Raw genomic sequence first — 12,970 nt, 5'->3', positions numbered from 1 at the left:
GTGACAGCAAACCCACAGTCTCTGTACAAAAACACAAGCTGACACACTGACAAGCTGCTGGAAGCCTTTTTTCCACACTGTTGTACTGAACTTTTTACCTCCACTAGAGGGCCACATTATCAAGTAGGCGGTGCACTACTTCTGCACTGTGTTCAACCATTCTGTCAATAATAACTGCTGCTGTGAAGAGAACAATTCTCACACTGAATGTTGAACATCACATAGTTTCTCCTGTTGATTTAAACCTTGTTGTAGAGATGGAACATTGGCTGTGGATTATTCTTGCTGCTCTTTTCTTTGGTAACATAGAAAACACTTCATGTTTTTATTATCTTGTACAAATATATGTAAATTGTACTGACTGACTTTTCCAGCTTTTTATTTCTAGTATCCAGAGTTCAGAGCATAAATGTGTGTTTTGATCAGTTTGTGTCCACAGAGTAACACTGTACAGTTGACATTTTCCACTGTCTTCTCCTCTCAGCCTCATGAACAATGTTAGTCTAATGGCTTCATTTTCTCTACTTTTTCCAGGACTAATAGCTGGAGACAAAATCTATCCTCAACAACATGAAGTCAGTAGAAGAGAAGGACAATCTGTCACACTCACATGTACATATGAGACAACTATCAGCAATCCTCGCCTTTACTGGTACAAACATCTTTCTGATCTTCAGGCACCTGAGTTTATACTCTGGAAAGGAGCTAAGTCAAGAAGTGATCAATATATTCCTGATGAGAATAAAGATAGATATAAATCCCAAACATCGCCAACATCAACTGAGCTGACCATACAGAGACTAACCCTGGCAGACACAGCTCTCTACTACTGTGCTCTAGACACACAGTGATAGAAAGTGTAGAAGAGGCTGTACAAAAACCTGAACACAGATATGTGACTACTCTTCAAAGAGGAGGGAAGTGGTATTCAAACCACAGCTTCATATCAGATGGATTCTGCTAATTCCTGTTTTATCAGAGTCACTGTGGTTACAGCTGCTAATGAAACACTGTGGGAGGATTCACATGAGCAGCAAATCCACATCAATGACAAACCAGCTGGATGATGCTTCAAACACAAGACACCATTTCATAAACCAAAAGATTAAATAAAAAAACAAACTAACACATTATTCAAATTACATTTTGAATGTTTGCAGCTTTAATCATTTTACTGTCTTTTGGTTTTAATCAAGTTTTCAAATGTTTTTCGTCACTATTCAGTCATGATTTTTCTTTCTTGCAACTTTTTCTTCCTTCATCACTTCTCTTCTCTCTTCTACACTTAAAGCTAAGAAACCGCGTCCAGCTGATAACAGTGATGTTAGACCTGTGGCCCTGACTTTGATTGTTATGAAGAGTTTTGGTAAATACATGTTGTCTTTGCTTAAAGCAGAGGGCAGTTTGGCACTTGACCCATACCAGTATGCTTATAGGCAGGGGAGAGGTACTGATGACACCACCAACAGCATCACCCACTTTACTACCAAGCACTTGGAATGCCCTAAAGCATATGCACGGATCTTATTTATTGATTTTAGCTCAGCTTTTAACACACTCCAACCCCATCCGCTCATCTCAAAACTGCGACAGAGGAGTGTCAACCCTTTTTTAATCAAGTGGTATTTTTCCTTCTTAACCAATGGAAGTCGAAGCAGGTAAGAGTTAATAACACCCTCTCAGAGTGCAAATCAATCAGCACAGGTGCCCCGCAGGTTTGTGTCAGCTCCCCGTTCCTTTTTACACTTTATACAAATGAATGTACAAACAGCCACCCAGGGAACCTTGTTTTTAAATGTTCTGATGATACGGCCATCCTTAGTTTACTGCACAAAGATTCAAGCCCTTCAGCCTGTTTTTCTGAAATAGAAAACTTTGTGCAATAGTGTGATGCTCATCATCTCATTTTGAATGTCAAAAAAAATAAATAAAGAGATGGTCTTAGACCCGAGATCAGTAGGGGACTATAGTCCTGTTGTCATACATGACTCACCCATTGAGCAGGTCAGCTCATACAAGTATCTGGGAGTCACTTAGATGACACTTTTAGTTGGAGTGTCCATGTTGAAAGTCTGTGTTCCCGTTTACAGCAAAGACTGTATTTTTTGCGCAGACTGAGAGTATGTTGTGGACAAAAGCATCATGTTTTTATTTTAGCAGGCAGTACTAGAGAGCTTAGATATGGGATGTCAGCCTGGTTTTACAACCTTACTGCAAAACTGAAAACTAAACTCACTCGTCTGATGCACACGGCCATGAGGCTGATAGGAAGAAGTAACTATCAGAGCTTGCAGTCTATATATGAACAAACTGTTCTTAGGCAAGTCCAGAGGATAGTGACTGAGCCATCCCATAATATGAGCTCCTACCATCGGGCAGACGATATAGAGACACTAACCATAGGCGCCGACTTTTGTTTTTGCGCGTGGGTGCTCGCGGTTCCCAACTGGGGGTCGCGACCCATAAATTGCATAATAACGTTTCATATAGTCCTATTTATTTTCCCTGTGCATATCGCATCAATATTTTACAATAAAATAACCTATTTAAATTTAAATCGAAAATGGAATTACACGGCAAACGCTTGACGCGACACAACCAATGGCACTTATGACCAAAACTATTTCCCGGGATGAAAACACGGTAAAGCAGTCAAGCTGAGCTTTGTAATATGACAAATCAATCTGTAGCCAGCCAAGTACATGTGTTGTAGTGTGGTAATATCACTTTGCTAAAAGATCTAGCCTACATTTTATCAAGGGTGGTGCTTTTATCCCTGCATTGAGTTTGGATAGGCTGCTAACGGATGGGTGCGCGCGCCATCTCCATTGGCACTTTTAATCTGACTCCCCTCCTCCAAATTTTCGACACTCAAAGGTTTCAGACATCATGAAACTATTTCTATTAACTGGTTTAGAGTTAGGCTAAAATAATGTCCAGGACAATAAAAGAAACGCTTATTTAATGCCTGAGCGAACAGAACGCACAGAGGCGAAACGTTGTTCGCTCTGAATAAAGCAGCGTAAAGTCAAACAAGTGCTTTCCATTTGAAACGTTTATTTACCTCTTATTGCAAGGCGAGTAGCCTAACTTTGGCACTGTCAACGTGAGTCCTAGGCATTGCATTTTTTTTAACTGAGTAGCTTAATTTATTTAGCTGAGTAACCATGAAGTTGTATCAGGAAATTCAACAGGTAAAACAACAGGCTGATACTGAACGCTGGTTGATTGCAATCAAACAAGTTAAACACAATCACATTGCCCAAGATAACTGATTCCATTCATAAACTAGGCTAAATCAGTTGATTTAGACAGGTCTTGCTACTGGTTGTAGCCTATAACAGATTTAAACATGAGTGCGTTTGAAACGCTTCACAAAAATAGCCTATCTTTAACAGATGAGATGACAATAAAATAAAATAAATCAAGAGTGAAAATCATTAGGCTACATTACATTATCATAGCCTACATTTCATTGCATTCGTGAGACGCTTTATAACCAAAAATTAGAAGTAAGGAACTGAGAACGATGTTGCTGTAAGATTTAGAATGGTCATAAATGTATCATCTGGAATCGTGTCCCAAAGCTGATCTGCTGCATAGCACCACACTGTGGTTTGACAGGTGTTTCCAACAAGTTTTTCTGCTGAAATCTTAAAGACATTTTTGGTGTGTACCTGTACAGCAGCTGCTTCGTTGGGCAGGAGAGTGGTAGCGTGTGTGTGGGTGTGTCTGTGTGTGCGCGTGCGTATCAGGGCAGCGATCCACACCCTTGGCACAGGTCCAAAACCTCCTTTATTAAGTAAATGACTAAACTTCTCTGCGCAGCGTTATGCAAACATATTTTAAATAGAGCGCTATATATCCCAATCGGACGTCTATAATAAGTGTAAGTAGGAACAACGGTAGGAGTTACAGTGTTTTAACAGAGAAACCGCTGGTCTCGTCCGAAGTACGTGTTTGATTAAAAAAAAATGTCAGATGGATCCCGTGGGTGCTCATGAATTCCCGTGGGTGCCCTGGCCCCGGAGCACCCACGGTTTCGGCGCCTATGACACTGACTTCAAACTCAACCGTCTTAAGAATTCATTTGTTCCAACCTCCATCAAACTCCTAAACAATGCTGCTTGAGGACGAAGATTGTGCAACAATTTTATAGTGCTTTTATTATAGTGATCTTTTAGCATGTATTTTTCCCATTGGTGTATGTATGTGTTGAGTATAATATTATGGGATATATGTGCAATACTGTTATGTAACTGTTGTTGGGATGGTAAGGCTGGTGATGTACTGTTTGTTGTCATTGTGGCTGTTTAGTCATTTATGGCACATTTGCTGAGTCCAAGACAATTTTCCCTAAGCGGGACAATAAAGATTATTGTATTGTATTAAAGATTAACCACTGCAATGAGCTGCATCTACATTTGTCTAAATGCTTCATGCCTTCAACTAAATGTTTCTAAAACAGTCTGTATGTATGGTCATATAACTGGTGGGATATCAGTATACACCCCCCCTGCAGGGATCAGTGATGTCACAGTGATGTCATTAAGGGAGGAGGGGCTTCCTTTACAGATGGGAGAAGGCCAGCTGTCCCCATCAGAAAGTAAGCAGACTTCAGAAAGTTGACTGTGAGGATTACTGAGCTGTTTATCTTTCAACATGTTGCTTTTAGTGGCAGCTCTGCTCCTCTGTATATTCACTGGTGAGTCACATTTTCATTTCATCTCTTGGACTTAAATTCAATGGCAACAACATTCATATCTGATCATGTAATTAAAGCAGCTACATAGTTACTGAAGCACAGAACAAGAAGCCCAAGAAAATGTCCATTTGTTCACTAACTGCTGGATTTAAATATTCTCATGCAGGTGTCAGCTGTGAAGATCTCACTGCAGTCAAGAATGAAGAGCACAGTTTGGAGGGCAGCAATGTTACTGTGTCCTATAATTATCCAAAACTTTCAACCAGTGATTCTTTCTTCTGGTATCGACAATATCCAGGAAAACCACCGGATTTGCTCATCTCTCACTCAGGTTCTGGAAATGTAATAAATAATCTAACCTCTGTAATGGAGATTAGAGTGAATCAAAAACAAATCCACCTGCAGATCTCATCTGCTGCAGTGACAGACTCTGCTGTGTACTACTGTGCTGTGAGGCCCACAGTGACAGGAAACACCAAAACTCCGTACAAAAACCTTTTTGAGCAAAGATAACAGAATACTCCACAACATCCACTAGAGGGAGTCACACACTGTTGATCGATTTTTTAATCTTCACATATGTGACTCAGCCATACAAAAGACCCATCTGTATCCAACAATGTGAAACGTGCATTATGATGGTGACTGCAGCATCATTTCCACAGCTGAATCACAGAAGTGTAACAGAAGGGTTGAATCGGTCGACTCTTTCTCTCTTGATAATGATTCCTGTCTCTCAGCTCAAAGTATCTGCTGATGTACTGATCCTATAGCAGCGCTCTCTTTTCCCCACATTAACATCTGTGCACCTCACTGCTGGAAACTCATTCAAACAACTTCAACATGAGGTCACATGAGGTCATGCATTGCTGTGGCACCAACACATTTAGATAAATATGATGAGTTTGTCAGCAGGCTGATGGATCTCAGTGTTCAACTGAAACTTAACACAACTGAAAGCCGTGTTAAACTGTGATGAAGTTCATGATATCATTGGTGCTTCATGAAGCTATAGAGGTGATTTCATGGTCCCGCCCAATGAGGTTCAACTCAACCAATGAGATTATTTCTGTCTCCAGAGCAGAAATGTTTGAGGAAGTCAAATCCCAATCAGCTTGATGCTGAGGAGAAGGGCTGTGCAGCAGAGAGGCTGTTTAGTTTCTTCATTCTACTGCAGTGGAAGAACATTGATCATCTGCTGTCTGTTTGCTTTCAACAACTCCAAAGACATGTTGCTTTACCTCTTTATACTTTTATCTCACTTTATAGGTGAGTGTTAGAACACAGATCAAAGTCTCATTTTACCTGATGTATTAACCACATATCAGTTTTTCACAGCTGGATGATTTTGTGGAAGTCAATTCACAAACGGAAAGAACATGTTGGCTTTTTAATGCATTTTAAATGATCAAAGATGACAGTAAAAGTCAAGAACCTCTGTTGAGTCTCTTTTAAAATCTCTTGCAGACTAACTGACATGAATGATTCATTTTGCAGCCATGGGTTCCATGAACAGCATAAAGCCAGAAAATACTGAAGAACATGTTGCAGAGGGAGGAAACATCAAGCTGTACTGTAGATATGAAGGTGCTATCTACAATATCCAGTGGTACCGACAATACCAGAGATCCAGACCAGAGTTCCTGCTCTACATCACAGAGGACGGATTGATTTATCCAAGTGATTCTGATTTCTCAGCTCACATTAACTCAACAGAGAAACGTGTTGATCTGCAGATCTCCTCTGCTGCAGTGACAGACTCTGCTGTGTACTACTGTGCTCTGCAGCCCACAGTGACAGGAAACACCAAAACTCTGTACAAAAACCTTTGGAGCAAAGACAACAGAATACTCCACAACATCCACTAGAGGGAGTCACACACTGTTAAACTTCAGAGGTTTGGTATCAAACAGTCTAGATTCTTTTCCCTCATGAGACACAGCTGTGATGAAGACTTTTAGAAATGAATGTAATTTGACATATGAGTCTCCTCCTACTGACTGCAGAGGTGGCTGCATGGCAGAGAGCTGTTTGATTCCAGCTGTGAACATCAGACCAAACACAACTCACAAAACCACTCAACACTTATTCACACTGAACATTCAGTTACAGCATTTCCCTTCTGGAAACATGGAAACACTCGCTGTCATTTTACTCTTTTCAACTCTTGTAGGTACGTATGTTTTTGTCATTGTGTGATATTTTACAAATGATGGATATTTCACTCTGGAACAGAACTTTAATACAACATGTTTCCTTCACTAGGTAACACCTTGGAAGATGATTTCTATAGAAAACAGTCAAATGAACAGTTGATCAGTTTGTGTCCACAGAGTAACACTGTACAGTTGACATTTTCCACTGTCTTCTCCTCTCAGCCTCATGAACAATGTTAGTCTAATGGCTTCATTTTCTCTACTTTTTCCAGGACTAATAGCTGGAGACAAAATCTATCCTCAACAACATGAAGTCAGTAGAAGAGAAGGACAATCTGTCACACTCACATGTACATATGAGACAAGTAGGACTGATCCTCGGCTTTACTGGTACAAACATCATTCTGATCTTCAGGCACCTGAGTTTATACTCTGGAAAGGAGCAAAATCACAAAGTGATCGAGAATATATTCCTGATGAGAATAAAGATAGATATAAAACCAAAACATCAGATACATCAACTGAGCTGACCGTACAGAGACTAACCCTGGCAGACACAGCTCTCTACTACTGTGCTCTAGACACACAGTGATAGAAAGTGTAGAAGAGGCTGTACAAAAACCTGAACACAGATATGTGACTACTCTTCAAAGAGGAGGGAAGTGGTATTCAAACCACAGCTTCATATCAGATGGATTCTGCTAATTCCTGTTTTATCAGAGTCACTGTGGTTACAGCTGCTAATGAAACACTGTGGGAGGATTCACATGAGCAGCAAATCCACATCAATGACAAACCAGCTGGATGATGCTTCAAACACAAGACACCATCAAACACAATAGTTCCTTGATTCTTTCTAAACCTTTCCAAGCTACTTGCTGTACTGAATATCTCAGAGCTTGTCATCATCACATCATCTTTTTATCACATAACAAGAGGGTTGTCCCGCCCACTGAGGTTCAACTCAACCAATGAGATTATTTGTGTCTCCAGAGCAGAAATGTTTGAGGAAGTCAAATCCCAATCAGCTTGATGCTGAGGAGAAGGGCTGTGCAGCAGAGAGGCTGTTTAGTTTCTTCATTCTACTGCAGTGGAAGAACATTGATCATCTGCTGTCTGTTTGCTTTCAACATCTCCAAAGACATGTTGCTTTACCTCTTTATACTTTTATCTCACTTTATAGGTGAGTGTTAGAACACAGATCAAAGTCTCATTTTACCTGATGTATTAACCACATATCTGTTTTTCACAGCTGGATGATTTTGTGGAAGTCAATTCACAAACAAACCTGCTGATTGTTCTCCTTTAATCAATCATCTTTATTGATTCATCTCTTCCTCTGCATGTTCTGTTCTTCCCCAGAGTGTAAAGGACAAGAAAGAGTGAACCAGCCACCAGGAGATGTCATTGCTACTGAAGGACAGACAGTTACACTTAATTGTACATTTAAGACCAGTGGTACAACTCCATATTTGTTCTGGTACAAACAACAAGTAAATGGTTTCCCAAAGTATGTTTTGCGACGTGATACAATTGGGGAAGGAGATAATGCTGCAGAGTTCAAAAAAGACAGATTTGATGCTACAGTCAACAAGCCATCAGTTCATCTTAAGATCCAGAAGCTGCAGCTGTCTGACTCTGCTGTGTACTACTGTGCTCTGCGGCCCACAGTGACAGGAAACACCAAAACTCTGTACAAAAACCTTTGGAGCAAAGACAACAGAATACTCCACAACATCCACTAGAGGGAGTCACACACTGTTAAACTTCAGAGGTTTGAATCTTCACATATTTGACTCAGCCCTACAAAAGACCCATCTGTATCCAACAATGTGAAACCTGCATTATGATGGTGACTGCAGCATCATTTCCACAGCTGAATCACAGAAGTGTAACAGAAGGGTTGAATCGGTCGACTCTTTCTCTCTTGATTTTGATTCCTGTCTCATGGTTGACATGACTCTGCGACATCGGGGGCAGCGCCTCTGGATTGGCAGACTGGGGTGGTGGTCCCTCTTTTTAAGAAAGGGGACCGGAGGGTGTGTTCCAACTATAGGGGATCACACTCCTCAGCCTCCCTGGTAAGGTCTATTCGGGGGTACTGGAGAGGAGGGTCCGTCGGATAGTCGAAAATCGAATTCAGGAGGAGCAATGTGGTTTTCGCCCGGGTCGTGGAACTGTGGACCAGCTCTACTCCCTCTGCGGGATCCTTGAGGGTGCATGGGAGTTTGCCCAACCAGTCCACATGTGCTTTGTGGACTTGGAAAAGGCATTCGACCGTGTCCCTTGGGGGGTCCTGTGGGGGGTTCTCCGGGAGTACGGGGTATCGGACCCCCTGATACGGGCCGTCCGTTCCTTGTACGACTGGTGTCAGAGCCTGGTCCGCATTGCCGGTAGTAAGTCGGACTCGTTTCCACTGAGGGTTGGACTCCGCCAGGGCTGGCCTTTGTCACCGATTCTGTTCATAATTTTTAATGACAGGATTTCTAGGCGCAGCCAGGGCGTTGAGGGGGTCCGGTTTGGTGACCTCAGGATTGGGTCGCTGCTTTTTGCAGATGATGTGATCCTGTTGGCTTCATCAGACCGTGACCTCCAACTCTCACTGGATCGGTTCGCCGTCGAGTGTGAAGCGGCCGGGATGAGAATCAGCACCTCCAAATCCGAGTCCATGGTCCTCAGCCGGAAAAGGGTGGAGTGCACTCTCCGGGTCGGGGATGAGATCCTGCCCCAAGTGGAGGAGTTCAAGTACCTCGGGATCTTGTTCACGAGTGAGGGAAGGATGGAGCGGGAGATCGACAGGCGGATCAGTGCGGCGTCTGCAGTAATGCGGGCTCTGCACAGATCCGTCGTGGTGAAGAGGGAGCTGAGCCGAAAGGCGAAGCTCTCGATTTACTAGTCGATCTTCGTTCCTACCCTCACCTATGGTCATGAGCTTTGGGTAGTGACCGAAAGAACGAGATCGCGGGTACAAGCGGCCGAAATTAGCTTCCTCTGTACGGTGGCGGGGCTCTCCCTTAGAGATAGGGTGAGAAGCTCGGACATCTAGGAGGAGCTTGGAGTAGACCCGCTGCTCCTCCGCGTTGAGAAGAGCCAGATGAGGTGGCTCGGGCATCTAGTTAGGAGGCCTCCCGGACGCCTCCCGGGTGATGTGTTCAGGGCACGTCCTACCGGTAGGAGACCCCGGGAAAGACCCAGGACACGCTGGAGAGACTATGTCTCTCGGCTGGCCTGGGAACGCCTCGGGATCCCCCGGGAAGAGCTGGACGAAGTGACTGGGGAGAGGGAAGTCTGGGTTTCCCTGCTAAGGCTGCTGCCCCCGCGACCCGACCCCGGATAAGCGGAAGAAGATGGATGGAAGGATGGACTGTGGTTACAGCTGCTAATGAAACACTGTGGGAGGATTCACATGAGCAGCAAATCAACATCAATGACAAACCAGCTGGATGATGCTTCAAACACAAGACACCATCAAACTGAACAAATGAACACTGAAAAACAAAGTCTTATTAAACATTCAAGCTGTCATCAGAATGTATGTTTTGTCTATTATATATAATATATATTCCACACAGTCCTCCAATTTTACACATTTACACGTTAACCTCGCTTTTAAATTTTTACACTTTTACCCTCAATTTTACATTTTTACACTTTTACACTTTGTTACCCTCACTTTTATGTCAAAGGCTAAAATTAAACCTTTCAAACGTTCAGTTCATCTGGAAAGTAAAGTCCTCTGAAACAGTGGAGACATCCATGAACACCATGATCATGTCACACTTTACTGTCTGACAAGCTGGTCCCAAGCTAATAATACAACCTGAAAGCCACTCACAACCCTTCATAAACAAACTCCAAGAACCAAACCATCATCATTACTGTCACATTCTGCAAATATATCATCTGCTCATCGTTCCCATCACAAGAAGTGCTTTCAGTCAGTCAGTGTTCTCTGTCATTGCAGCTAAACAGTGGAAGGGAAGGAGGATCTGTCACACTCAGATGTCAATATGAGACAATTCATAACTATATTTAGCTTTACTGATACAAACATTCTGACCTTTTGGCACCTCAGTTTATACTCTGGACAGGAGCAATGATCAATATATTCCTGATAATTCATATAAACCACAAACATCAGAAACATTGAATGAGCTGACCCACAGTGACAGAAAACACCAAAACTCAAACACAAGCTGACAGATTTTTGATGCTTCTCTAGTTTCACATGACAACAGATCAGTCATGTAAAAGCTGCTCCAGACAAAGTTTTCATGTTGACAATGAAGACATAAGAGAAGAAGAAAAGTCTTGTGATGGTGATATAACTGGTGGGATATCAGTATACACCCCCCCTGCAGGGATCAGTGATGTCACAGTGATTTCATTAAGGGAGGAGGGGCATCCTTTACAGATGTGAGAAGCCCAGCTGTCCCCATCAGAAAGTAAGCAGACTTCAGAAAGTTGACTGTGAGGATTACTGAGCTGTTTATCTTTCAACATGTTGCTTTTAGTGGCAGCTCTGCTCCTCTGTATATTCACTGGTGAGTCACATTTTCATTTCATCTCTTGGACTTAAATTCAATGGCAACAACATTCATATGTGATCATGTAATTAAAGCAGCTACATAGTTACTGAAGCACAGAACAAGAAGCCCAAGAAAATGTCCATTTGTTCACTAACTGCTGGATTTAAATATTCTCATGCAGGTGTCAGCTGTGAAGATCTCACTGCAGTCAAGAATGAAGAGCACAGTTTGGAGGGCAGCAACGTTACTGTGTCCTATAATTACTCCAAACGTGCAACTGGTGGTGATTATTTCTTCTGGTATCGACAATATCCAGGAAAACCACCAGAGTTCCTTATTTCTCATTATGGAACAGGAAATCCACTATCAGCTTTAGTACCTCGACTGAATTTTAAAGTCAGTGAAGATAATATCCAAATGGATCTGCAGATCTCCTCTGCTGCAGTGTCTGACTCTGCTGTGTACTACTGTGCTCTGCAGCCCACAATGACAGGAAACACCAAAACTCAGTACAAAAACCTTTGGAGCAAAGACAACAGAATACTCCACAACATCCACTAGAGGGAGTCACACACTTCAGAGGTTTGGTATCAAACAGTCTAGATTATTTTCACTGGGGAGAAAAATGACAAAGGCATGACAGTTGCTTCTGACTAAGACAGGAGTACAGAGAGTTGTAATAATCAGTAAAAGCTCAGTTGTGCAGTGTGGACCAATCAGTAGAATCTCTGTTTTGTTATTATTAAGCTGCAGGTAGTTTTGATGCATCCATTCTTTAATTTCAGGTAAACACTTTAACTGGTGGATTAGGCTGTTTAGGACATTTGGGGAGAAGATGATGTATATCTGGGTATCATCTGCATAACAGTGGGAGGATATATTATGTTTTTGTATTATGTGACAGACATTATGAGTCAGAGCTGTGAGAGCAGGGAGGAGGAGATTAAGGGAGGAGCAAAACTGTCACTGAAGTACAGAAAGACACAAACTTTCACTGTAGTGTTTCATACTAAACAACACACACAGTTTCTTGTTGTCTTCAAGATGGTGTCAATGCAATTAAGTCTGTTTTCAACTGTGTTTCTGATCACACTAACAGGTAGGAGACACACTTCATATTTACTTCTATTGATGTTTGCTTCAAAACTGAGCATGAAGTTGTACATATTCCTTTGATGAGTCTTTGACAACATGTTATAACAGAGTTATCTCTTCCTTTAGGTGTCAGCTGTGAAGAACTCACTCCAGTCAACAATGAAGAGTTCAGTTTAGAAGGCAGCTCTGTTACTCTGTCCTACAATTACTCCAAAGAAGCTGATAGTTTTGATCATTTCTTCTGGTATCGACAATATCCAGGAAAACCACCAGAGTTCATCATGTACATCTCAGGATTGAACATTTCTAGACCTGCAGACTCACTTAACAAAAGGTTCTCTGCTAAACTGTCTGGAGAAAAGCGTGGAGTCAAACTGCAGATCTCCTCTGCTGCAGTGACAGACTCTGCTCTGTACTACTGTGCTGTGAGGCCCACAGTGACAGCAAACCCACAGTCTCTGTACAAAAACCTGACAGCTCCTCAC

This window comes from Scomber scombrus, chromosome 11 (assembly GCF_963691925.1).
Source record: "Scomber scombrus chromosome 11, fScoSco1.1, whole genome shotgun sequence".
Taxonomy (NCBI): Eukaryota; Metazoa; Chordata; class Actinopteri; order Scombriformes; family Scombridae; genus Scomber; species Scomber scombrus.
The sequence above is the reverse complement of the archived record's forward strand: the minus strand, read 5'-3'. Positions refer to the sequence as shown.